The 23,916-nt window shown below is 32.1% G+C and overlaps 1 long non-coding RNA gene across 1 annotated transcript; it reads left to right on the forward strand.

Annotated features, from left to right (window-relative positions):
- Positions 1 to 8,546: 8,546 nt before the first annotated feature.
- On the forward strand, positions 8,547 to 23,619 carry LOC132733814 (uncharacterized). The gene is made up of 4 exons (XR_009626222.1): positions 8,547 to 8,679; positions 13,550 to 13,601; positions 14,957 to 15,092; positions 16,567 to 23,619. It is a non-coding gene; the product is annotated as an uncharacterized LOC132733814 (long non-coding RNA).
- The last annotated feature ends 297 nt before the right edge of the window (positions 23,620 to 23,916 follow it).

Raw genomic sequence — 23,916 nt, forward strand, 5'->3', positions numbered from 1 at the left:
CAAATAGAAGTGTTATTGATGATCTCTGAAAAATACGGAACTTTTACAACCGTGTCCTAACGCGCCCAACCCCAGTGTCGTTATAGATGACTTGGAATCATTTGAAATCCCACCTGCTTCTTGTCAAAACACTATCACCAAAATGAACGACATCAAATTTAGTACATTAATCAACAGACGCTCATTTTATGGGAGTTCATCGCAAGAAAAACTGAATAGTGTAAAACGTTGGAGTGGACCGAATGGGATCAAAAACATAAATTCTAAATCAGGATTCATGACATTTCTTCCAATTACTGTTGGCAGACCTAGAAGCAACAGTGTTGGATCACCACTGGATTTTGATTACGAAAAACATAGTGCTAATGAAAATTTCAAACCCACGCCCCTCTAAATAGAAAAAAAATAAAAAGGGCATCTGAAGATTTCTCTTTTCTAGTATAGAAATAAAATTCCGTTGCTTAGCAACTCTCTTTTTCCGGGGACCATCTAGTGACTACTATAGTGATACTTCCAAAAACTATTAAAAATATAACTTTGTATGACATGAAACATACCCACCCTTTATCTGAAATTTACATAGTTTAAACCTTTTTGCTGAATTTTTGCACAATTCTTGTTCCACCCATTGAGTTTTTTTATTTCCAAATTTCCCAAAATTTTTCTTTTAAAATCCTTTTAAAATCTAAAATACAAATTCATGCATTACTTAGGAAACTTTTTACTCAATTTCTTTTTCCCATCAAAAGCTTGAAAAATTTTTGAGGCTTTTTGAAATTTATAATATATATATTTAACTGCTAATTTCTCGGGGTTGTACTTTCTTTTTTATGTTTTTATATTTATTCAAAGTCCAAAACATTTTTACTAAATATTTAACCCTTAAATTTTAAGGGGATTAATATACCGTACTACTATATAGAAAATATTGGTGAAAGACCAAAAAATTTAAAAAACCCAACGTTTTTTTTCCCTCAACAAAAGTCCAGTCATTTTGGGTTTTAATTTTAAGATATGTAAAAAAAACAAAATAAAGTCTACAATTTTATAAAATAAAGGGGGCAAATTTTATTAATTATTCATTTTAAAGATATTTTATTTATAAAACAAGTATCAAAAATGTTTTTTCTTTTTTCAGCTGATGGGGGTATTTTCATTGAATAGGGAGATATCTATTCGCAGTTTATAGGCTGGTAGTTACCAAGTTAAAAGTAAAGAAACAGGTGTAATCACCCACATGATAATAAACCAGAGTGGGTCTAACATCCAAGCATGTGATAATTTACATTTGTTGTTTATCAAAGGGGTTAAACCACACTGAAGGCTTTCTATTTGTTATTGCCTGATCATCTAAATGTTTATAAAATATGTTTCATGATATATTAAGAACAAAGTTGATCCCACTAGCCTGCTGGGCAAAAGCTGTGCTGTAAAAGTAAAATCTATAATTAATTGTCAGCTTTAAGAGAATATATTTGTATTGCATAAGTTATTGTTAGCTAACGGTGTAAACAGTGGCAATTTATTGTCAGCTTACAATGCATATAATGACAATTTAATGTCAGCTAATACATATAATACATGTATAGTGGCACGACTTATTATCAGCTAACAGTGAAAACAGGAACAATTTATTGTCAGCTAATACATGTAATACATTTATAGTGATACGACTTATTATCAGCTAACAGTGAATACAGTGACAATTTATTGTCAGCTAATACATGTAATATAGTGGCACGACTTATTGTCAGCTAACAGTGAAAACAGGAACAATTTATTGTCAGCTAATAATCAGCATAGGGACACAATTTGTTGTCAGCAATCAATGAATATTTACCTGTTCAACCCTACCCAAGTTGATTTTTTTTTGTAAAACTTTTTAGACTGTTACATGATTTAGTTTATAACTGTTACTTGTATTGTTTTAGAAACTTGTATTTTACTGTTTCTGTTTACTATGTGTTCTATATAAATATTCCTGACAAATATACAATCATTATCATGATATCATGTTTATACAAGTAATTTATTACTGTCATTTGTTGTGTGTTTTGTATAATGCTACTTAGTCTGTGTTCTGACATTGCTTCTCAGTTATCACCAAATTATTTTATTTTGAATTTGACCTTGAAAGGATTACTGTTTAAAGGTCAGCTTGATATAGCTATGAATCCTAAATTTCAATGTCGAGCAAAATGGTACTGGCACAACAATATAAACCCATGTACTGATTGCAGTGTCAGTCGATATGTTCAGTTGTACGGAATCCTTGTATCACTTTTTTTTTTAACACTTGATCTTAATATACAGTCATGTATTTCAACTTTCTCAAGCATTGCAAGATTGTATAATGAACAAACAAGTTATTAATTTTTTATGTTTGATAAGGATTTCAAAGTAGTTTTAGAGTGTTTATAAATATCGTAAGCCTTTTCAAAATAATCACATAAATGAATTGTTTTTGGGATAGTTTTGTTTGAGTTTTAAACACTTTCATAAGTTTGTATATTGATTTTTCAAAGTGGGTCAGTTGTTATTGTAAATAATGATAGACCCGTAGCCGGGATTGCACCCTTCACAAAAATTAGTAAAGTATGGACATTCATCTTTAAAAAAGTACAATGTTCTTTTGAAAAATTTGGACATTTTACCATTTTTAAATGATTTTTGGAATTTTTTTCTTATTGCATGTTTTTTTGCTCGCTTTCTCTATCACTGGCTTTTCAAGAGATTTTTATTTGATATATAGATAGAAAACATGTAATTTCTAAAAATAAATGAAACATATAAATGATACTGTGAAATATGAAATAAGAAACTGTTTTTACACTTTGCCCCATAGAAAAACAGGAACCAAAATTGAACTGCCTTTGGCCAACAGGATGCCATACTAGGTGTGCATGTTCATGTAACTCACTTTGAACAAGCCTCAAAGTACTGGCATATAAAATTCAAAATTTCTTCATGATTATTATCTCCAAAATGGATTCATTTCAAAAAAACAGAGGGGGCAGGGAGGGGGTGGGGGTATGTGGGGACAGAGGGGGTCAACACATTCATTTAAGAAATTCAGCAAAAAAAGGGGGTTAACAGTGAAATAGTTCATAGTATGTTAAAGATTACATCTATGTAATATTAACAGAATTTTATCATCATAAATTTGTCCCTTACCTGTGATATGTACAAATATATTTTACTGAACATTACACTTATTACATTTATTGAAACTCTTACATGTAGTAGTTTTTATTATAAAGATGGTAGAATCTTGGTTTGGTGAATCAGACAATTTTAAAAGATTTTGCTGATATTAGCATGCTTTTTTAAAAAAAAATATTTTTTGTATATTACAAACATTCATTACATATTTGATATTGCATAATTTGATAGTGATATGATCAATATGTTTATTTTTTTCATACTTTGTAAAAGTGCTTATTTTGTGTGCAAAAAGCATAGCCATTGTGATAAGGTGCTAACATTGCGAACAAAGTTCTTTTATACATTTTTTTTATAAATAAAAAAGTGTCATATTGCTTATCCTAATTATAAACTTGCCATTTTTATCTCATACAAAATCTAGACTATGATGTTCTGAATTTTCATACAAAACTGTTCTGGCCATGGTCCACGTAAATTTTCATACAAATCGCTGTCTGGCCATGGTCACTGAACTTTCATACAAATCTGTCTGGCCATGGTCCACTGAACTTTACATACAAATCTGTCTGGCGCATGGTCCACTGAACTTTCATACAAATCTGTCTGGCCATGGTCAACTGCATTTTCATACAAATCTGTCTGGCCACCGTTCTTCTGAATTTTTATACAAAATCTGTCTGGCCATGGTCTACTGAATTTTCAAACAAATCTGTCTGGCATGGTCTACTGAATTTTTCATGCAAAATTGTGTGGCCATAGGTCTACTGAATTTTTATAACCAAATCTGTCTGGCCAGGTTCTTCTAGAAATTTTTATACAAATAGGTCTGGCCAATGGTCCACTGAACTTTCATACAAATCTGTCTGGCCATGGTCCACTGAACTTTCATACAAATCTGTCTGGCCATGGTCCACTGAACTTTCATACAAATCTATCTGGCCATGGTCCACTGAACTTTCATACAAATCTGTCTGGCCGTGGTTAACTGAATTTTCATACAAATCTGTCTGGCCATGGTCAACTGAATTTTCATACAAATCTGTCTGGACAGGTTCTTCTGAATTTTTATACAAATCTGTCTGGCCATAGTCTACTGATTTTTCATACAAATCTGGCAGGCCACTCGGTCTCATACAAATTTTATCAGCCATTGTTGACTGAATTTTCATACAAATCTGATTAGCTAATTTACTCAACTATTCTTCAATGAAATTGTAATTTTTATGGTAAAACCACAAAATATGTTCCAATTTTAAAATTCAGAAGTGACCAACTATATTCAGTCACATAATGGTATAGAAAGCTTTAATTGGTTGTTTATCTCTCTCTCTCTCTCAGAAAACCATGTTCTCATTTTATAACATTGTCTGAAAATATTGTTTTTGTATTTGTCATTTCATGTTTCCATTGTTATGATCTTGATTAAATTATTTCAAATTTATCTGTGTGTTATTTGATTTATCTTACTTTACAAACATCGCAATTCATGTTCTATGGCCTGATATTGCAGATATTTTAACTAAAATGTGATGAATATGACCAATGCCTTAAAAGCAGCCTTTAGCTTCTATTTTTATTTGGAAAACAATTAAGTTTTGTTTCAAATTTAAAGTATTTCCGTAATTTTATCTTTGAAAAGTCCAACATGCCTTCTTCAAAACAGTGTCCCAAAAGCTTTTTAAAGGCACCAGTAAGGTTTGTTTCTAGAAAAAATAGATCTGGAAATGAATCGTTGGCTTTACTTATGCAAACAGATAGATTAGAGGTAACGAGCAGTTTCCTTATTGTTTATGTATTTTATTGTTAGTAAATTTCATTTTCCACTTTAATTCTTTTGATTTGACAATTCTATGAAGCGATTTATCTAAAAATTACATTTTTAACCTTTAGAAAAGCTGAAGGCTGACTTAAAGCCATCCTTAGAGTATGTTAAAATAATTAAGCAGTGAGCTTCAACCTTATCTTTGCCAGAGTGTTGATTGTAACAGTTTTGTTGGAAATTCAAAATGGAAACTAAAGAATAATACTAGACGAGAAAATACAATAGTCGCTCGACTATTCGAAAAGTTGTCACAAGGGTGTTTCATTGAGTATAATAATGCTTACCTATATGAATACATAAAATTGTTCGAAAAGGTACAAACCCTTCAGTAGTTATGGAGATACCGTCTAACAAGCAAAAATTTACCTAGAATTTCTAAGTCAAAAAAGGGGCATAATTATGCAAAAAAGCAAATCAGAGTTATGGGACTTGTGCCATTCATCTTATATAATCACAGGAAACAAGTGTGTGAAGTTTCAATCCATTCCCTTCAGTAGTTATGGAGATACCAGCTTACACGCAAAAACTTAACCAAGAATTTCTAAGTCGAAAAAGGGGCATAATTATGTAAAAAAGCAAATCAGAGTTATGGAACTTGTGCCAATCATCTTAGATAATCACAGGAAACAAGTGTGTGAAGTTTCAATCCATTTCCTTCAGTAGTTATGGAGATACCAGCTTACACGCAAAAACTTAACCAAGAATTTCTAAGTCAAAAAAGGGGCATAATTATGTAAAAAAGCAAATCAGAGTTATGGGACTTGTGCCAATCATCTTAGATAATCACCGGGAACAAGTGTGTGAAGTTTCAATCCATTCCCTTCAGTAGTTATGGAGATACCAGCTTACTTGCAAAAACTTAACCAAGAATTTCTAAGTCAAAAAAGGGGCATAATTATGTAAAAAAGCAAATCAGAGTTATGGGACTTGTGCCAATCATCTTAGATAATCACAGGGAACAAGTGTGTGAAGTTTCAATCCATTCCCTTCAGTAGTTATGGAGATACCAGCTTACATGCAAAAACTTAACCACAGGGACGCCGACGCCGACAAATGGGTGACTGCATTCAAGCTCGATTATTCTGCAAATAGACGAGCTAACAAGAACTGTCGGAGGACAGTAACACTCGACTATTCGAAAAGTTGCCACAAGGGTGTTTCATTGAGTATAATAATGCTGACCTATATGAATACATAAAATTGTTAGAAAAGGTACAAACCCTTCAGTAGTTATGGAGATACCAGCTTACAAGCAAAAATTTACCTAGAATTTCTAAGTCGAGAAAAGGGGCATAAATTATTGCAAAAAGCAAATCAGAGTTATGGACTTGTGCCATTCATCTTATATAATCACAGAAAACAAGTGTGTGAAAGTTTCAATCCATTCCCTTCAGTAGTATATGGAGATACCAGCTCTTACACGCAAAAACTTAACCAAGGAATTTCTAAGTTGAAAAAGGGGCATAATTATGTAAAAAAAGCAAATCAGAGTTATGGGACTTGTGCCAATCATCTTAGATAATCACAGGGAACCAAGTGTGTGAAGTTTCAATCCATTTCCCTTCAGAAGTTATGGAGATACCCAGCTTACACACAAAAAACTTAAAACAACGGGACGCCGACGCCGACAAATGGGTGACTGCATTAGCTCGATTATTCTGCGAATAGTCGAGCTAATAAAATACCTGAATCTATAAATTTACACAGAAATATCTAGTGATGATAACAGCAATATCAGAACTGGTGTAACAACTGGTGTACATTTGCATTTTACTATTTCTAATATATATCTATACAAAGACAGTCATGATTATCTTTTCTTTACTCTATAAACTCCAACAAAAGTTCAAATGATTTTGTGGAAATTACTCATAAAAAAAAGAAATCTAAAAAATACAGTATATGTTTGTCAAAATTTTAAAATGATAAGAATATCATACACATGTAAGTGAAATGTAAAAAGAATAAAAAGAGAAGTCTTGATTTTTAGAAAGAAAATACTGAGCATCATTTATTAGATTTCCCAATCAGTCAATTATACATGTATACCTTTTTTCCAAGTGCTCTGAATTTTGAAACGAAATGCTTTTGATTTGATAAGAAAAAAAAAAAAGAGTCTAAATCTGAAGTTTTATTTATAATTTGCTGATGGTGCAGGCTGTGTTGAACACAATTAAGTAAAATGTAACCATAGAGACAAAATAGAAGAGGGATAGAAATGGATACTAGGATGGTGTAAGTCAATTTAACCAGACCAACATTACAGGTAATTATCATGGAATATATCTGTGTAATTATACAAGGTCTTTCAAAACTGCTAAATTATTAACATCATGGATATTTATTCAGGTGAAATAACTGTAATTGTAAAATTTGTCCTTAGTTGAGTTAAAGAACAGAAAAAGAACACCCCTCCTTAAGAAAACAAGCAATTATCATAGTATTGCAAGCAATCCATAAGTCCCCTACCGGTAAGAGCCCAAGCAACATTCTGAAGGGCCATTGGCCATTCACTTAGGTTCCTATTTTAAGTAAATTTGTTGAAAAAGTTCTTTAAAAGTGATCACAGGAAACAGTTTTTATGTACAGACAGACGGACTGAAAGACACTCTAAAGTTATTTTTTAAACATCCCTGTTATCAAAATATAACATTTTTAAAATCCTATCATGATTGAAGAAGTTGGAGTAAAAATTACCAATTTCTCAAAAAAAAGTCTAAGTTCAAAAGGGGCATAATTCTGGAAATAGTCTTGCTAGAGTATTGAACACTCACAAAATTTAATGTTGAGTGATAATAAGAAACATTTATATGAAGTTTGAAGTAGATACATTCAGAAAAAGAAGTTATTAAAAAAAAAACAATGTTTTTTTCATGAAAATTTTAAGTTCAAGGGAGGTAATTCTGATAAATTATGTGCTATAAATTATGTGCTAGAGTTGTAAACCTTGTCACATATGATGTGGTTGATGACAAGCAACTTATATTTAAAGTTTGAAGAAAATACCTTAAGAAATAAAGAACTTATAGTGAAAAAACTTAAAAACTAGAATCAGAAATCTTGAAATTCAGTCTTTTTGTTGCCATAGCAACCAGAATTTTCAACATAGGAAGATAAGAAAAGGATGTGCATAATTTCCATACTGCCATCTACCCATATGTCAAGTTTCATAAACATATTTTCAGTACTTTTTGTGTTATCACTGGATCCAGGTTATGTGTAAAATTTGCCATATTTTCAGTCTATTTGTTGCCATAGCAACCAGAATTTTCAACACAGGAAGAAAAGAAAAAGACGTGCATAATCTCCATACTGCCATCTATCCATATATCAAGTTTCATTAAAATATTTTCAGTACTTTTTGCGTTATCGCGGGATCCAGTTTTGTGGACGGACGGACTGACGGACGGACAGACGGACGGACTGACGGACAGACGGACGGAGGGTAAACCTAAAGTCCCCTCCGGTAAACCGGTAGGGGACTAATAAATTATTAAATAGGTGAATAAATAAATTAATAGAAAAATTGTGGTGTTCAACCTTTATATTTGACCAATTTATGATTTTCACGCACAGCTTTTTATTACAGTTCACCGAACATTTCGTAAAAAGCAAAACAAACAAACTAACAAGGAAGCAAAACGTGTTAGTAAGCAGTTTAAACAGTCGGTGTTTCGAAAAATAAATACATTGTAAGCATAATTAATTTTCAATTGTTGTGATAAAGCTGTCAAAATTAAATTCCTGAATATTTTGTCGTTTTCATCTGTTCATGTTCTAGATTCTAAATAATTTCTACTCTTACAGACCACAGGCACTAGACACAATTAAAAAATAAATGTTTATATATAGTATTATGAGCATATAGAGGTAAATTATTGGGTCTAGTGCCTGTGTTACAGACCGAACCAAATTCCAAAGTAAAAGCGCCTTTTCATTTCACTATGATCACCTATATGACCATTAGCCCAACAAATTATGGGCTTTAGGGCTTTTTATTATATAGACGATGGTCGCCTTTCTGTAAAGATAGATATCTATAAAGAGTCACAGTACCTGTGCTCGACCAGCCCAGTGCTCGACCAATACTTCTATTTGTGTATGATTTATGCATTAAAGTGGAAAAACCCTGGTAGTTCGTGCTTGCTCTTTGTACCTGACCTGTAACCTCTACACCATGTAAAAGTACTCCAAGTTTGGTAGAAGATTTACCATTTTGCAGACAATATTAAACAGTACAAAAATACAATTTTATAATAAAAGTAGCAGTAAAAACTATCTAAAACACTGAAATAATGATAATTTAGGGCAAATGTGGACAATATTTGTTTAAATTGCCTTTACTTTTATGATTCGAATTGATTTCCATAGGAAAGGTGTTCAAAATTATCAAAACCCTGCTTTACATAAAAGGCAGGGGCTATGAAACATGTAAACAAATATGGCAGCTGTACGGAAACAAATCGAGAACACACCACTAAAAGCATGGACCATTTGTATATTACACCAATTATCACACTTAACTATGTTTGCAGAGTGATTTTAGTAAAAAAATATGAGAATAAATAATCCAAAACGCCTCAGTATATTTAAATTCCAAAACTCTTATAAACACTTTATTTGTCAATGTATAGCATTTCCTTTGTATCATATTTGCTTTCATATTTTCATCTATAGACAATAAAACATAAATGTTTCAAAATATTTTTGAAATAGAATTGTTGAACATAAAAAGTCATATCTGTTTTTAAGAAATAAAAGTTCTGATAGAGATTAAACCACCTGGTCGAGCACTGGTTTGGTTGTCTGAAAAATATAGTAGTTTTATACCCTATATACAACTCTGTGGTAAATTGTATCCTAATCTGTGTTATTAAAACGCTTTAGCTTATTGTGAGTTTGAAAGGTCCAGCTTTGTAACAAAAATAAGTTTCCCATCAAACCTTTTGTTCTGAAAGAGTTTTTATGTGATTTTGTGAAAAACTGGTTGAGCACTGGTACGGTGACTCTATATGTTAGTGTTCATCCGTGATGTTCTACAGAAATTAGAAACTTCGACGGGAACGATAGCGACCGGAGAATGATTCTAATTTCTGTAGAACAGCTACGGATGAATACTAACATATTAAGTGTCAAACTTTATTTGGCCTCATTAATATTCACTTTATTATGTCACTACCAGTCCGCTTAATTAAACAATTACCTGAATGGTGGGTATAAATTTGACCTTATAAATATGCATGATTTACATCACAACGCATGAAGTTGCTTTTCAGTTGGGAAATGGAGGACAGCAAAATATGGCTCGATACGGAAACATTTATTTTCAACAAACATCTATAATGAGTTAGACAATTGATACTCAGTAGTAAATATCTGATGAATACACTAAATGTCATGTGTTAATACGAGGTAACAAAATGTATTTTCCAAAAACAGTATGTAATTTCACTTTCTGTCTACCTGAATAGACACACATGACTTTCCTCTAAATTACAAATTAATTTAAACATTTCCTACATTCGTAAAACTAACAAAAAATATGAATTGACTTTGTATTGTTTTTACTTTTACACGTGCAATATCTTTTTCGCCTAGAGGTGGATTTAAATCTGAACTGCATGTATTTCCTTTATCAATAAATGTGAAATTAATGTAGGTTGACCTTTTGACGTCATTTTTTTATTAATTAATATTCAAAAGGGCCCACGAAAGCGCATGTGCAAATTTATGCAAATGACTATTTTTACAAACGCGTTCTATGAAGTACTATGAAAAATAGAAGTCGACTATGAATGGTATTCGATAGTATCGACTTTTGTTCTTCTATGAAAATTAACACTCAGAATTTTTAAGAAATACACCGTTTTCATTGGATGACAAATAAAGTTGGACACTAAGAAATATCAGATTATAAAATCGGTCTGTTTTGCAGTCGAAAAATTGAAACTATATGATCATTTGACGTTCATTTGTGTCCAAGATGATATTATATTGACCACTGGCTTAGAATAAGTTAGATTTTAGAGATTCCTGGTTATAATTTGTTTTTGAAAAACTACTGCATAACTGATGAACAAAGGTGAAATGCATAAAGTATGGGTGTACTACATTCTTAATTGATTTTACACTAAATCAGATTAAATATTTTATAATTGTTATTCATCCGCTATTTTAAAGGCATTGTAAAACAAAATTTCTAAATTTGTAATTTACGGCAAAATTTACCAATGTTGTTAATGAAGACAAGTTCACTGCTGTTAATTTGACTTGTGCAGAATTTGTCTAATGTGGGTTAAAATCTTGAAAGTTTTAAACAAATTTAGTTTTAACTATCAAACAGGTTATCAATAGCTCTTTGAAATTTTAATCGGACCAAGAAAATTTATCTCGGACCGCATGATCCAATTTTTATTCAGCCAGGAACAAGACCGACAGACTTTTGGCCGCACAAATGCTGATGATGCACCATTACTAATATACTTTCAGTACTTGGCATTCGTAGACTGTAATCAAATGTTAAGTTCCAGCTAAAAATATTTTTTTTTTTTTAAATAAAAAAATGTTCGGGCAGAACAATTTTTACTGGTCAGGCGGGGATGAGAATCTGGGAATTTATTATGCCCCCCTTCGAAGAAGAGGGGGTATCTTCGAAGAAGAGGGGGTATATTGTTTTGCTAATGTCGGTCTGTCGGTCCGTCGGTCTGTCGGTCTGTCCGTCGGTAGACCACATGGTTTCCTCTGATTATCTTAAAAAGTATTTATCACAAAGTCTTCATATTTCACATAGTGATTGGTCATAACTAGTAGATGACCCCTATTGATTTTGGGGTCACTAGGTCAAAGGTCAAGGTCACAGGGACCTTAAATGTCAAAATGCTTTCCGCTGATTATCTTAAAAAGGATGTATCACAAAGTCTTCATATTTCACACAGTGATTGGTCATAACTAGTAGATGACCCCTATTGATTTTGGGGTCAATAAGTCAAAGGTCAAGGTCACAGGGGCCTTAAATGTCAAAATGGTTTCCGCTGATTATCTTGAAAAGTATGTATCAGAAAGTCTTCATATTTCACACAGTGATTGGTCATCACTAGTAGATGACCCCTATTGATTTTGGGGTCACTAGGTCAAAGGTCAAAGTCACAGGGGCCTTAAATGTCAAAATGGGTTCCGCTGATTATATTGAAAAGTATGTATCACAAAGTCTTCATATTTCACATAGTGATTGGTCATCACTAGTAGATGACCCCTATTGATTTTGGGGTCACTAGGTCAAAGGTCAAGGTCACAGGGGCCTTAAATGTCAAAATGGTTTCCGCTGATTATCTTGAAAAGTATGTATCAGAAAGTCTTCATATTTCACACAGTGATTGGTCATCACTAGTAGATGACCCCTATTGATTTTGGGGTCACTAGGTCAAAGGTCAAGGTCACAGGGACCTTAAATGTCAAAATGGTTTCCGCTGATTATCTTGAAAAGTATGTATCACAAAGTCTTCATATTTCACACAGTGATTGGTCATAACTAGTAGATGACCCCTATTGATTTTGGGGTCAAAGGTCAAGGTCACAGGGGCTTTAAATGTCAAAATGGTTTCCGCTGATTATCTTGAAAAGTATGTATCACAAAGTCTTCATATTTCACATAGTGATTGGTCATCACTAGTAGATGACCCCTATTGATTTTGGGGTCACTAGGTCAAAGGTCAAGGTCACAGGGGCCTTAAATGTCAAAAGGGTTTCCGCTGATTATCTTGAAAAGTATGTATCACAAAGTCTTCATATTTCACATAGTGATTGGTCATCACTAGTAGATGACCCCTATTGATTTTGGGGTCACTAGGTCAAAGGTCAAGGTCACAGGGACCTTAAAATGTCAAAATGGTTTCCGCTGATTATCTTGAAAAGTATTTATCACAAAGTCTTCATATTTCACATAGTGATTGGTCATAACTAGTAGATGACACCTATTTATTTTGGGGTCACTAGGTCAAAGGTCAAGGTCACAGGGGCCTTAAATGTCAAAAGGGTTTCCGCTGATTATCTTGAAAAGTATTCATCACAAAGTCTTCATATTTCACCTAGTTATTGGTCATAAGAAGTAGATGACCTCTAATGACTTAGGGGTCATTAGGTCAAAGGTCAATGTCACATGGGCCTTAAATGTCAAAATGGTTTCTGTTGATTTTTCCATAATTGAACACTTCCATGTACCCATTTTTTGCAAGTTTCTGTAATAAAATTACCAATTATGTGAGTCAATGACTAGAAAGGGGGGTATATGTGTCGTTCGACAGTTTTGTTTTATATTGCCTTACTGCATGAGCATTTTGTAAAAAAATGGCTGTTTTCATTGAAAAGTCCACTTTTTTGATGCCATAACATGGTTATAACGCGATTGGCCCAGCAGCAGCAGCAAAGGTAAAACATTTTAAAGCATTTTATGGTGGATGCTGCTGCAGTGTTCTTGTTTGAGGGCTAGAGATTACTGGTACAGTGTTTTGCATTATTGTCAACTTTAATGACACATTTTATTTTATTCATTTTATTTTATTTCAGTACTTAATTGAGGAAGAAGTTACCATAGAGACATGGAGTCAGGCTTTTATGTGTAAGTTTTGATAAAAAAAATTAAATTAGGGGTGTGCATCGTTGGATAAGTGGCGATCCAATCCGATCCACAATTCAGCACTTAAAATTCACAAATCGAACCACAAATCTTTTGTAATCAAGACACCCTTATAAACATGAACATAGATTCTGAAAACATGTTTATTTTTCAACAATACAATACTGAACGCAAATATGAACTATGTTTATGTTTTTATTCTTTGCATAGGTGAAAGTTTTCAGGATTATTCCTGAAATTCAGGATTTTCAGTCTCCTGAAAGCCTTCTATTTCCTATGTAAAAACTTTAGAAAAACTGCTTAATTTTTAATTTTTGAAATTTCCAACTTTCACCCATGGTATTTTAATGTACATTTGAGAAAAATATATCTGGATATTTCATGTAGTCTAATGTGATTACTGTAGACAAGTTTGTTGAACCACCGGTATAAGTCAGTTCGCCGATGCATGTTTTACAAACTACTTTTTTCTTATGTTCAATTGAACTAGCAAAGTTTCTCAAACACTGGAAGTAAATTTTGCTGGTTGAATTTTATATTGGCGTGACTGCCATTGTGGCAGACAGGATGTCAGTGACGTAAAAAAAAATTTGAAATTTTATAAAAAACGTCTTTCGATACATGTCACATTATTATAAATCTTTATATAGCGACTAAAAATATTTATTTATTTTCATGTAAAAACATAGTGAATAAAGATTAAGGAATTCCATGTGAGAAACAGTGAATGTTACTTTGTATATGATCAAATAAGATCGTGATCCACGATGTCTGGACTGACGAATATTCGTACTCCAATTTTCATTTTGATTCGTGATTATCCAAGTACTCGGATACTCGCCTCAGCCCTATTTTTAATCCAGTATCATATAATTTGTAATAGCCTATGGGTTAGGTTATCTCCGAGGTGACATTTAGATGTCAATGGACACATTACAAATATTAAAGAAATATCAGTAAAAGTCAACATTTTCCGTACAATGTATTTAATACACTGAAAAGTAGAAAGGTGCATGTTGAGTAATTAGTATTCGCAGAAAGATTTCTTTTATGATATTACATGATTTGTATGTAAATAATCTTTAATTGCAGACTAAATTAATTAAAACGGTTTCTTAAGCTACAATGAAACATTCTTGAGCTACAAGGAAACACAACATATTTGAAAATGAATGTTATAAACAAGCTCTAAAAAAGCTATAAGTTTAAATGTGCATCACACTTTTCATGACAAGTTATAATTAGTTCAATATTGTGTCATAAATATTTTTCTTTGACGTATTTGTTTCCATCAAGATCTGAAAGGAGTAAGTTCATGAATATGTTATATATTTCAGGATACTATTACTTCTGATATTTTTGAAGTTGATGATATGGGTATGTGTGTTCTACTCGCGTGCACGTAGGAGGCAGATTGTTACTCAAAGAGGGCTCATCATTGTGCACGGAGATGTTTTGGGGGGCCATACAAGGGTTTGTTATTAATTTTGTTTTAGTCCAAGCAGTGATAAGGCCAAGGCCAATACCTGTACTGGGATCCTACATATTACCGGACAAAATATGATGTTTTTTTGCTGTAACTTTTATTTAAAAAAGTAAAAAAGAATGAAATTTCACCCAAATAATTGTGGGTTATTAATACAAGTAAAAATTACTTTAACAAACATGAAATTAAAAATTTAACCATAGAAATGTGTCTTTAAAATAGGGCATTATAAGAGAGAAAAAATCGTGTAGACAGCTCAATTTACCGGACATTGCGTTTCAATTTTTTAAGTCCTGAATTGAAATTAATCTTTAAATAATCAGCAAGGAAACTACAACTATTGAAAGGCAAAGTTAAGATATTGAAAAAAAAAAGTATGTCACTAAAACAAGACACTACTTCAGCAATGCTTGTTACGAAGAGGCCTATTTATGGGGTGTAATTGAAATTAACACAGTGAGTATTAACTCAATTAATGTATTGATTCTTAATGAATCTTAAACGTATGAAACATTGATATTTAAGTGGAATTCTGTTCTTTGTCATACAGTTTCCTTTTGGTCATCATGTAGCATGTTACAAAAGCCATAAAATCTATTTTATTTACATTTTATGTAGAGATTCCTCCCAATTGGGCGTAACCCTTTTCCTTATATGTTCTTTATTGTGCATTTCTTTGTAAAAGACAACAACGAGATACTTTTTGGACTAAATTTAAAATTACTTTTTATCATTAAAATATGTTACGATTGTCTCCTGAGATAACGTGGAGAAGAATTAAAAGTAAAACCTATCTAAAATAACCCATTAAGAGCCTCTTTATTCGTACATGCGCAGAACAGATTATTCCCCCGCATGACCATGTCATGAAATAACTAGTAAACAAAAGGGCATGTTAGTAAATAAAGAACTGAATCAACCATATTTACCTGAGAGTGGTTTTGTTGTTATTTACTTTGAAATAGAAAGTGTGTGTACGATTCAGACCGGATGATTTTTTAATCAAAGCAAAAATAAAAGCACTATTCAGCAGGAATAGCTTTTGTCCGGTAAACTGATTGTCCGGTAAACATGTAGGATCCCAGTAATCACCAGTTTAGAGCCAGTCTGTTTATAGGTAGCCCAAACAGATCTTCCATGTAGTCTGACAATATTCAGTGCTAATGGCTGTTTCTCATATTTTAATTTGAAGTCTCTTAGTAATCTGTACACAAAGTTTCAAAGCTAGATAAGTCTTGTGGATAATAATGGAAAAAAAAGAAAGAACAATTTTCTTACCTGTTTTTGGCATCATCTTTTAATGGTTAATCTACTTGATCAGTTTGTTGATTTAATCATTCCTTGATAATGATATTTTATTTCTAGTTCTTACAGAGCTATTGTTTGAAAATTTTTAGGAAAGTCTTTTGAATGTATTTTCCGGGACAGTGTAACATTGTTTGATTTTGGCATTATTTATAGGATAGAGACATGATTATACATGGCGAGCATCCACCTGCGATGTCACAATTTGGTTTAGACAATCCAGCCATTGTTGCAAATCCACCGTCATACGAAGAAGTTCAACGAACAAAATCCAGCGAGGAAAAACCACCTTCATATGATCAGGTTGTTTGCGGAAATACATTTTCACCAATCAGTGGTAACATAATTGAACAGCCACCACAGTACAGCCCTGTATCATCCAATTTGCAGCAGACGACAGTCAATGCTGGGCAGGCGACAACAGCACAATCCAACACAAATGCATAGGTGTTCTAATTTTGTTGCATTTTTTTCCCCTCGTGTCAGAAATAAAAATAAGCTTAACTCATACTAAGATATTAATTAATTGTTTAAAATGATAAAAAATCAGTTGTGCAAGTTATAAATTCAAAATATACTTGTGAATGGATGTTCATAATAATAAACAATAAATAATGTACATGTGCAATCAGAATTAGGTACACAACTTGGTGTTCTTTTTAATTTTGTAGCAATTCCTGTGGAATAACAGGGTAATACATGTAAATGTATGCCAAACTTGTTTTGATATCATACTTCAAATCACTTGCACATAATGGCTTTAGGTTTGAATCCCATTGGTGTCCTACACCAATAAAAATATTTAAGTTGTCAAATGACCTAGTGTCATCAGAATATCTCTGTGAGTTAAAGTTCAGTAAAATTATCGGTGCCTTGAAAGAACATCAACTGCTGATCATAAGGTCAGTCTGTGACTGTGTGGATAGATTATCAGAGCAACGATTATTTTAATTGAATCTTACATAGCAAACATATATACATGTCGTTTGTTATTATATTAAGTTGAATATACTTCAAATGTTGTGAATAATGAGGCTCAAGCTCATATTGTGTTCAAATATTTTTTATAAGGTATACTTTTGTGTATATCATGATAAATAAAACGCAGCTTATATTTGAAAGCATTATATAAATTCATTTCAATTCAAATCGGTGTGCTCACATAAAGTAGTACAATATTTTTTTTTTTTTAAATATGCTTGTACAATTTTTTCATTTTATAGTAAATTTCAAACCAGTATGATATTTCAGTATGTTTCAGTTACTAGTATTCAGTTTTAGTTAGCTGCACATGTACTTTTAATCAGTTATTTCTAATTGTAAATTCATTCATGCTTTGTGTAAACCATTTTTTTTATTCTGCTTTATTGATTTTATGTAAATGGCAAGATTTTGGTATTGTATGGTTAAAAGTTGCTTTTTATTAAAAAATCTATGCTTTTGTAAACCTCACATTTTCGGCAAATCCAAAAATGGCAAGTTTTTTTTTTAAACATATATTCATTAGGGGATGGGTTAGAGATGAGCCACTCCCATTTAGTTATACTTTTGAATGTGTAAGTGGAAGAATCACTTTAGTTTACACCCAGTAGATTTTTTTTCTTTCATTTGTGTAATTTTACATTTTGCATTGTTCTCATGCATAATCATTATGGTACATTTGTATCTAAACTGATTTTGTTTTTTTCCCTTCAATAACTGTTACATCAACACATCTTATATAGTTTCAATTTGATTTAGAAAATCAGAATACTGATGGCACAAAGCCTGTAGTTTTATTTGAGTATTATTATTTGTGATATTTTTTAACTTGATAAAATCCTTAAACCTTTAACCTGCTGGAGCTGAAAGTGATAAGCTCTTTGCCACCAGTATAGAGCCCATGTCAGCTGGCATATATGTGCATTCTGACCAGGCTCTATACTGTTGGTAGCTCAATTTTTGTATTTTGATATTGAAATCCCTAAAACTTTAAATGGACTGTTCCAAATTCAAAGTAGGGTAATTTCCATTACATAAATACAGCAGGTTAAATGTTAAAAAAAACCAAGAAGTAACAGGCCAAATAATACACCAAAAGGATAGTCTTTTCATCTTAAAAGTATTTTATTACTTAAGTATTATTTTCAGCATAATTTATTTTAACCACATGTTGATATTCTGTCAAGTTTTTACAGACTGTTCTGAAATAGATAACATATTCAAACAAAGTGATTCCTACTAAAACATTTATTGTGTATGTTACAGCTTTGTAATAAAATTCTTGCCGCACATTTTAAAAATGCCATCTACTTAGAGCAGTTACGTGCTATAGCAGTTACTGCTATTAAAATTAATAAGGAGTTAACCCATTACTGCAGTAAGGATAAGGAATCATGATTTCTGAATCATATTTTAAGTGCCTTAGATAAATTTCCATATGTACTGCATGTTCTTCTGTGATAAGATATTAATAAACTTTTATATTTTTTATTTTGTTAAGTAGGGGATATTTTAGCTAAATATCTGTGTTGCTTGTTAGAAAAAGCCATTGTTAGATTGTCTTTGTGAATCTTTTATTGGGATTGTTTTATAAGAACACTAGTGTTCCTTGTTGAAGAATTTAAGCTGTTCGTTTATTGTCACGAGAGGCTGGCCTCTAAGTTAATAATACAATTATGTAACCCTGTCCCAGCATATGATATGGGTTTACCCGTCTATTATATTGTATGGCAAAGATACCTTATTTTGGTCTGATTTGAGATAAAGTGTTATGTTTTGAAGAAAAAAAAAGTTAATTATTAATATAAAATATGTTCATATTCCCAAAAATAGCTTCTATAGTTTCTGTTATCAGCTTGTTATATTCTTAATTTTTTTTAGAAAATTATTTGCAAAAGTGTGATAATTGCTGTGGCAGCAAAAGGGTTAGTAAGGTTTTTATTTAACTTATAATGAAAAATGGCTTGAAAGGAGAATTGGATTAATTGACATGTTAATATAAAATATTTGCACCTCAACCTTTCAGCCCTTACTATAGCAATTTTTTCACTGATTTGATATCACATATTCTTCTTCTAGATTATTTATTATATTGATTGTGTGAAATATTAAAGGATGTAGTGGTAACATTTAAGTAAGTTAGTGTGATCAAGCCTATTTTGAAGGAGCCAGTTGATTAAATGTTGCATAGTTTAGCTTTGAGCACTGCTAGGGTTATACAAGTTGAGAAATCTATTTACTGCATTTAAAAAAATCACAGGTTTAAATGTAGTGGCCATGCATGCTTAATTCAACATTGTAATGGATGATAATTAAGGTAATTATTTAGTTATCATATAGTTATAAGTGTGTAAAATGTAGAATATAAACAAAAACCAAATGATAATTATGCATAATATAAAGTTAAAGGACCGTCATAGAAATGTAGGAAATTAAGATTATCATAAACTGAAAGTAACCCAAACAAGTTAGTAACTTATGAAAGAGTGTGAATATTCAAACACACATACTGATCTAAATTGTCATTAGAATTTAATTTATTAGTTATTACATAGTGTCATTTTGTCCTAATCAAAATTTCCAGAGTTATAGTATACATTTGTTTATGTATTTTATTGTATTTTAATGTATTGAATTACTTTAATTTTGCTTGTTACATCTTGTATTATTATGTATTTTGCCCTAGTGATATAACCATGTACATGTACAAGTATCTCCTCTTGCATCATCATACATTTTACCCTTAAAGCACAGGTTTAAGGGACCAGATATTCATGTTAATAATAACAAATTTTACAACTGTAAAGTAGGGGATTTTTTTTATTATACCCCCACAAACGAAGTTTAGGGGGAGTATATAGGAGTCAGCTTGTCGGTCTGTTGGTTGGTCGGTCGGTCCACATCATGGTTTCCGGACGATAACTAGAGTTTGGAATGAGGTATTGTAATCAAACTTGGTATATAACAACCTTATGTGGAAACTCTGGTTAGTATTTCATTTGGACCCTCTGGGGTCAAGGTCACCGTTACTAAAAATAGAAAAATGGTTTCCGGACAATAACTAGAGTTAGGAATGAGATATTGTTATCAAACTTGGTGTATAGCAAGCTTATATGAAGACCTGGGTTGGTATAGCATTTGGGCCCCCTGGGGTCAAGGTCACCATTACTAATAATAGAAAAATGGTTTCCGGACAATAACTTGACTTAGGAATGAAATATTGTTATTAAACTTGGCGTATAGCAAGCTTATGTGAAGACCTTGGTTGGTATTGCATTTGGGCCCCCTGGGGTCAAGGTCACCGTAAGGAGAAATAGAAAAGTGGTGTTCGGTCAATAACTAGAGTTAGGAATGAGATATTGTAATCTAATTTGGTGTAAACGAAGCTTATATGAAGACCTGGGTTGGTATTGCATTTGGAACCCCTAGGGTCAAGGTCACCGTTAGAGTGTTACTAAAAATAGAAAAATGGTTTCCGGACAATAACTAGAGTTAGGATTGAGATATTGTTAACTAATTTGGTGTAAAAAAAGCTTATATGAAGACCTGGGTTGGTATTGCATTTGGACCCCATAGGGTCAAGGTCACCGTTACAGTGTTACTAAAAATAGAAAAATGGTTTCCGGACAATAACTAGAGTTAGGAATGAGATATTGTTATCAAACTTGGCGTATAGCAAGCTTATATGAAGACCTTGATTGGTATTGCATTTGGGCCCCCTGGTGTCAAGGTCACCGTTACGAAAAATGGCGTTCGGACAATAACTAGAGTTAGGAATCTTATTTGGTGTATAGGAAGCTTATATGAAGACTTGGGTCAAGGTCACCATTACAGTGTTACTAAAAATAGAAAAATGGTTTCCAGACAATAACTAGAGTTAGGAATGAGATATTGTAATCAAACTTGGTGTATAGCAAGCTTATTTCGAGACCCCAGTTGCAATTACAATTAATTGAAATATTTCTTTGTACACAGTTGATAGTTTGTGTTCAAATTTTCTTTCAAAAAGTCAAAGTTGCTGGTGGGGGTATTAATCACCTTCAGTGATAAGTCTAGTTTTTACAGGATTTCACAAATGATCAACATTTGGCTGTTTTCCTTTTGTTCAGTATAGAAAACCTTGTCCTAGAATGTAAGTAATAGCACTATGTAAATTTTCTTGCTCAAGGAAAAAATTGCTTGACCCTGACATGGTTTGAACCCATGTCACCTGGCCATGTCACCATTAAAACATAATGTTGCTATCAAAGATTGAAGATATTTTGACCTGATTGGATACTTTTAAATCCAAATTCTTAATTGACAGATGTTTGTATATGTATTGTAATTTTTATATATTTGGTGCACATCATTTGAGTACTAAGTAATATGATCTCACATGAAAAGGAATTAAAGAAATTGTAACAAAGTAAGCCTTTGGCAAACTTTAATAACATTTTCTTGAAAAAATACTATATGACAACAAATTTAAGATTAAATAGAGGATATTGAATGAGTGCAAGTTCAATACTGAATTTATTGCACGAGTTGAATAAAATTATATTATGCGAGCCTCTGGCGAGCATAGTATTATTTTATTCAACGAGTGCAATAAATGCAGTAATGAACTTACACGAATTTAATATTCTATTTATCACATACCAAAAATAAAGACCGTTTAAAGTGAAATAAGAGTCATTTTTTATTGACGCGACTACAGTATAACGCAAACATTTAGCGCGTCTTTACACTATGTTTGTATAACGTCAAAATATATGCACAGCCGTGCAATACCATATTTACGGAGTCGCATAATCGGCACGGGTGTGCGATAAATAATGTTATTGAATACCTAGCGCCATAATGAAATAGGGCTTTTATCATAATTAGAATTTTTACAAATATTTTTCGTCACTAAATATTCACATTTCTTCGTGCCAAGTGGAGCCAGTTAAAGTGTTAAAGATACTGTATCAGGTGTTCAACTGATTTTTTGGCTGTTTTCAGAGCAACACCTTTTGTGGGTCAGAGATTTTGGCTGTTACTGTGAGGTGTTGCTTTAATGAGGTAAAATCTGTTGCCAAGTCTTAGTTTGTGAAGGATTATTCCTGTTGTTGTACAAAAGTTATTGCTGTACAGAGGTGGCCATTTCTTACAGGTGATAGCACCTACTGTTAAAATACTTCATATCAGATTTCATCTTTAATTCAGCAAAGTATTTCATTGTCTAGTTCAGAATTTTAATACATGCATAAAAAATTAATATTATAATTATTAAAGTATTTAATACAGGAAATGCATTTAACATACAAAATGTATTATCATCTTAGCTTAGTTCAAGCACTTGCTTTTTTTTTTTCAAGAGAATAGATTTAATTTAGAGAGTAACATGTTCTGGAAATGTTGTTTTGAGTTGTGACTTTTTGCAGCAGAAGAATACAATGAAACACTTGTAATTAACCCCTACCGTGCTGGAACCAAAAGTAATAATCCTTTGCCACCAGTATAGGACCAGGCCAGTCTTCAAATATACTATGACAAGGCTGTATACTGTCCATAGCTCAGTCCTTAAATTTTGAATAGACTGCCGGTATTGTATTTCAAATTCAAAGCAGGACAATCCATTTGTGTCACTACACAATTTCAGCAGACTAAGGGTTAATAAAAAAATAAAATCTAACTTAATTTGGCATATTACTATGTATGTAAGTGGAAGTAACATAACAATTAATTAATGTAAAACTAAATTCTGCTTATTTGTTTATTAATCTTTATGCTTAAGCAGCATGCCTCCAGATTCATGCTAATTTTCATGAAAATGTTGAAATGTATAAAAAAAATAACATATTGTGAAGTGAATAGCATTTACAACCCATGTCAATAACCAAAAAGAGGTAAAAAAATTCGGTCATTAATTATAAGAAACATGAAAGTTATTACTCAAGTCATTACACTCTTCTTAAAATCTCATAAATCTCGGTAAATTTAACTCAAGTTTGTCTTGAAATATTTTAGCTCATCTGGAGGCATGCAGCTTTAACATTGAGTGTTCTAATATTTTATACGACATTACAAGGGTGATGTTCATGTATGTAAAACAACTTTGTTTTAATTTCTAGTTTTTTAATCAAGAATACAATGTTACATATATACCTTATAGTCAAGAAGCTTTGTTCAAATATTGTGCTAATTTATAATTTCTTTTACCAATAACTTTTAACATTATATGATTAAAGGCTAATACAACAATTTATTTATTGTGTTATTTTTGATTGAGGGTCACAGATGTACTTACATGTCAAGAACAAGCTATATTCCGAAAAGAATATCATGGCCCGAGGATGGCCTTTTGACCCTGTGATCTCTCAGTGGTTCTAGTGGGTAAAGCTAATCAAGAATGCATGTACCTGTGAAGTTTAGATTCTAAAGGCAGGACTTTCATGTAATTGTCTAAGTTGATGTTTTGTGACAAACAGACCGTCACACAGCCTAAAAACAATGTTACCAAATTTATTAATGGCCCTTGTAATAAATACCCTAAACAAA

The sequence above is a fragment of the Ruditapes philippinarum genome, unplaced genomic scaffold (assembly GCF_026571515.1).
Source record: "Ruditapes philippinarum isolate M1 unplaced genomic scaffold, ASM2657151v2 ctg7762_1_1_1_1, whole genome shotgun sequence".
Taxonomy (NCBI): domain Eukaryota; kingdom Metazoa; phylum Mollusca; class Bivalvia; order Venerida; family Veneridae; genus Ruditapes; species Ruditapes philippinarum.